This window comes from Primulina huaijiensis, chromosome 8 (genome assembly GCF_012295235.1).
Source record: "Primulina huaijiensis isolate GDHJ02 chromosome 8, ASM1229523v2, whole genome shotgun sequence".
Lineage (NCBI taxonomy): Eukaryota > Viridiplantae > Streptophyta > Magnoliopsida > Lamiales > Gesneriaceae > Primulina > Primulina huaijiensis.
The window spans coordinates 8,783,523-8,789,090 of NC_133313.1; the positions used below are offsets into that span (position 1 = coordinate 8,783,523).

General features: G+C 33.3%; 1 non-coding gene across 1 annotated transcript; it reads left to right on the top strand.

Moving 5' to 3' along the window:
* Positions 1–694: 694 nt before the first annotated feature.
* Positions 695–805, top strand: LOC140983699 (small nucleolar RNA R71). The gene has a single exon (XR_012176490.1). It is a non-coding gene; the product is annotated as a small nucleolar RNA R71 (small nucleolar RNA).
* The last annotated feature ends 4,763 nt before the right edge of the window (positions 806–5,568 follow it).

The window sequence follows — 5,568 nt, forward strand, 5'->3', positions numbered from 1 at the left end:
AAGAGTTTCTTTCAAATCACTCATAGATTGACTGTTTTGAATATTGATAGATTCTTGCTTTTGGATAAATGCATGAATTACATCTTCAAAGTTTTTTCTTGGAGGTGTAACATAAGGAATATATGCTTGATGATTTTGGTTATTTTGAAAATATTGTTGTTAGGGTTGTGCATTATTATCATTCCTCCAACTAAAATTAGGATGATTTTTTCATCCAGAATTATATGATGTTGAAAAAGGATCTAGTATTGGTTTTTTTATAATTGTTAACATAATTTGCTTGTTCGTGGATACATTCTTTAAATGAAGGTAATGTTGGACAATCTTTTGTAGCATGATCATGTGTATCACATATATGACAAACAATTTCTTGAATACTTTTTAATTGACCACTCTTTTTCATTTCTAATGACTCAATTTTTCTTGCTAAAGATGCAAGTTTAGCTTGAATATCTATATCATCTTTAAGATTATAGATATCACCCCATTTGTTGAATTATTGATTTTAGTTGTTGGTGATTCTATTGCGCCTATATTATTCCAATTTTGAGCATTTTCTGCTAATGAATCCAAATACTCCTAAGCTTCATTTGGGTTTTTATATTCAAAAGTTCTATTACACATGAATTCTATCATTTGCCTATCTTTAGGTATTAGACCTTCATAAATGTGAGAAACTATTCTCCATGTTTCAAAACCATGATGTGGGCATGTATTAAGTAATTCTTTATATCTATCCCAACATTGATAAAATGTTTCTCCTTGTTTTTGAGAAAAAGTAGTAATTTTTCTTTTAAAAGAGTTTGTTTTATGGGAAGGAAAAATTTTTTTGAAAAATTGTTGTTGCATTTCTTCCCATGATCTTATTGAACTTGATCTCAAATTTTGTAGCCATGTTTTAGCTTTATCTTTTAAAGAAAAAGGGAAAAGCTTTAATCGAACTATATCCATGCTACAATTTTGATCATTATAAGTGTTACAAACTTCCTCAAATTCTCTTAGATGTAAATATGGATTTTCAGAATCTAAGCCATGAAAATTTGGTAAAAGTTGAATAATTTGAAGTTTAAAGTTGAAATTAGATGCATTAGAAGGAAAAACTAAAAAATATGGGGCACTAGTTTTAATAGGGTTCATATGGTGCCTAAGTGTTCTTAATTGATCATGTTCTTGATTATTTGAATTATCATCCATGTTTAAATTATTTTCAGATACTCGAATAAGTCTACCACTTTTTTTCGACTCCAAATACTCATACAAAAAACAACACAATACTTATAAATAAAACATAATTAACAAATATAAACTTAATTTATACCTCCCCGGCAACGGCGCCAAAAACTTGCTACTACTTAAATTATAATTCACCCAAGTGTAGGTTGTCTGCAAGTAATATATTTCGTAAGTACGAGATCGATCCACAGAGAGGTTATTTTAAGTTTAAATTTATTAATTTATAGATTACCAAATGCAAGAACGAAGTTTACAAATTATAAATTTTGTCAAGGCTCGAGGATTTATTCTTGGTTTATGCAATATTGTTTAACTANTTTTTAATTATTTAAAATATGGGTGATACTTTTTCTTATTTTTGAAAATAAGGGGTTTTTAGGTGATTTTATACGCCGGGCCGTAATTTTTATCGGTGTTGGATTTTCAACAAAAATACGAACGTTTTGACAACCCGGCTAATAAATTCACAAGGTTTATTAATCAAAATTATTTTTAAATCTTTTAAATATTTTAATTAATTACTATTGGGCCTAATTTATTAGCTTAATAGGCCTAAGCCTTATTTAGGGAATTAATTAGTATTTAAATAAGATAATCACCCCCAACCCTACACTTTGCTACACGCCTCAAATCTTATATTTTTCTCTCCCAAAACTCCTCAAAGTGCACGGCTCACACACACCACAATTTAAAGAAGAAAATCGAGAATTTCAAGGTAGAGTTCAAGCCAAGGTTCTTGCCCCGTTCTTCTTCAATCGTCAACAAATAATCGTGTGTTTAAAACGCAAAGGCACGCATATTTCTTCCCTTCAAACATCATCACACCATAATAATTGTTTAAGCATATTTTTAAAAAGAAAAACATGGCACACAAGTGGAATTTTCGTAACTTCATGCACGTGTCCTAAACTTGTGTTTTTTATTGCCAAAATCATGTTTTTGTATTGCTAATGGGGCTGCCATGATTAGGAAGGGTTAGGGGGTGTTTTTACATGTTTTATGGAGTCTTAAGACACACAAACAAGCTGGAACCGAAGGGGAAGAAAGCAGGAGAGGGCCGAGGGTCTTTTAGAAAAAGTTCATGCATGGCTTGTTGTAGGAGTTGATTACTGTGCATGGGGGCTGGGGCTCGACCAGAGCTGATTGGGGCTGGGCTAGGGTCGTGGTTAGGTCCTAAGAAGAGTCCTAGGAGGGCTATGGCTCGAGCCATGGGTTGGGGAAGAGTCCACGTGAAGTGGGAGGACTCTCCCCCATGGCACGCACAGAAACTGATCGGGAAGAAGTGGGCCTGCGGCTGGCCTGAGGGGCGAGCCAGGTGGGTCCTATAGGGTCTAATGGAGATGGTCAATGGTTGGGGCAGGGGCTGGAGTGGCTTGGGTCGCTGCTGGCTCGAGGGAAAAGTGGAACCCATGAGAGAACAAAAGTGGCGCGCAGCTTCTGTTGGCTTCAGGCGGCGCGTGCGCGCGGTCCAGGGGTTGGGTTGGTCTGGGCTTGGTCTGGGAGTGGTCCAGGGATGGTCAGGGTTAGGTGGGCTCGGTGGTGGCTCGGCTGGGAGAGTCCTAGTTGGGTTAGGAGTCCTAAACATGCAAGGAAGCACACTCACACACACGTACAGAACATGGGTCAAGTTTCAGAATTGTTTTGGTCAGGCTAGGGCTTGTTTTACGGGCTGGGCTTTAACAGTATGGTCCCTAGATGGGTTGGCTAGGTTTTGGCTCGAGGTGGCTTGGGCGTGGCTCGAGTAAATTAGGAGATGGCTCGGTGTGTTCGATAAGGTGTCAAAAACGAAAATTAAAAGGCTAAAATTGAATCCATGGGTCCACGGGGGTGGCTCATGACTTGGAAGGGTAGAATAAATCTTAAAAATGTTATGTTAAAATTTGGGATCAAAATAACGAGTTTTGGATTTATTCGGGATTTAATCGCCGCACGAAACGCTAATTAACGAGTTAATTAAAACGCATAGTTTTAGGCTTTATAAAATTATGGAAAATTAGGTTTAAGCTTAAATAATTATTATAAGTCTAAGTTTTTAATTTGAGAATTTTATATTTAGGTTTAGGTTAATTCGGGATTTAAAAGCATTAATACGTCACATTTAAAGATTAATTTAAAAGTCCTCGTTTTAGGCTAAATAAAAATATGAGAAAATTAATGTAGGCTTAAATAATTATTTGGGACATGTTAGAGTTAACGGAATTAAGAAAATGTCAAAAACGTGAAATTTTACGTCTAGGGGTAAAACGGTCTTTTCACACCTAAAAATTAGTAAACGTCATGGCAGTGCCCTGAATGCTGTTTTATGTGCTAATATGATTATTTTCTATAGTTATGGATGCTTATGAAATTTTAAATGTTAAAATGATATTTTAAACGTTTATGGGATTTTATAAGTTAAAATGATATTTTTAAATGTTTAGGGAATTTTATATGTTTATGATTTAATATGTCAAAATGTTATTTTAAATATTTTGAGGTTAAAATGATTATTTTTAAATGTTTATGAAATGTTCATGATTAAATTATGATTTTTAAATGTCTATATGATTTTTATGATTTAAGGTTGACATTTAAAAGACATGTTCCATGCTTGGTTTCGAAAATAAAAATGATATGTTATGGATGATTTTTATAAGTGATGAAAATGTAAAATGTTGAAGGAGGTGAAGTTNGAGTTAATTAAAACGCATAGTTTTAGGCTTTATAAAATTATGGAAAATTAGGTTTAAGCTTAAATAATTATTATAAGTCTAAGTTTTTAATTTGAGAATTTTATATTTAGGTTTAGGTTAATTCGGGATTTAAAAGCATTAATACGTCACATTTAAAGATTAATTTAAAAGTCCTCGTTTTAGGCTAAATAAAAATATGAGAAAATTAATGTAGGCTTAAATAATTATTTGGGACATGTTAGAGTTAACGGAATTAAGAAAATGTCAAAAACGTGAAATTTTACGTCTAGGGGTAAAACGGTCTTTTCACACCTAAAAATTAGTAAACGTCATGGCAGTGCCCTGAATGCTGTTTTATGTGCTAATATGATTATTTTCTATAGTTATGGATGCTTATGAAATTTTAAATGTTAAAATGATATTTTAAACGTTTATGGGATTTTATAAGTTAAAATGATATTTTTAAATGTTTAGGGAATTTTATATGTTTATGATTTAATATGTCAAAATGTTATTTTAAATATTTTGAGGTTAAAATGATTATTTTTAAATGTTTATGAAATGTTCATGATTAAATTATGATTTTTAAATGTCTATATGATTTTTATGATTTAAGGTTGACATTTAAAAGACATGTTCCATGCTTGGTTTCGAAAATAAAAATGATATGTTATGGATGATTTTTATAAGTGATGAAAATGTAAAATGTTGAAGGAGGTGAAGTTATTGTGACTAATTCGTTAATAATGACGATGTCGTGAGGGTGATGGTCCCAGTGGGAGCCCGACGATCGTGTTTCCATTATTGCGAATATGATGTTATGAGGTTTGAGGAAGAATGGGAATATCGTGAGGGGAGAAGGCCACAGAGGGAGCCCATTTATGGGAGAAGGCCCCAGAGGGAGCCTCAACGATCGTATTTCTATTCGATCATGTTAGGCCAAGGCTCAGTTGACTGGTGAGAGCGTCGCTGATGTCCCCGCCGCCCAGTACTGTGGTTATATGTAGATGGATCCATCGATCATGTCATGTCATGTCAGGAAAGTCACAATTAACGATCTGAATTCAACAAAGGAAAAGAAAAATGTTTATGATCATGATAAAAGGTTTTATGTCATGTTTTGAGGAAAAGGAAAATGTGAAGGTTTATGTTATGCATGTCATGAAAATGTTTATGTTTAGAGTTGATACATCATTATGAAAATGTTTTTATGCATCATAAAAAGGTTTACGAAAATGTTCATGTTTGAAGTTTATGCATCTTCATAAAAACGATATTTTAAGTACAAGTATTTTTCACTGTTGCGTGTGGTTTTATATGTATTACTTGTTATCAAGAATATGACGTGTTGAGTCTTTAGACTCACTAGGTGTGATTGATGCAGGTGTTTATGATAAAAATGTTATGGGAGGTCTTGATGGTTGACCTGACTAGACTAAAGGTGTACACGACCCGAGGACCAGCGCTTCTAGCTTTCCGCATTTACGATTATGATTTATGTTAAAGATTTTTACGACTTTTTATTTATGCTTTTGAGTGATTTTTGAGAGATTATAATATGGACAGTATTTCTCAAATATATAGTTGGTTGTGTTTATTTTAAAATGATGTCCAAAATATTTTATGTAATTTTTGTGGTTCGGCCGATGCTAGGGAGGTTTAA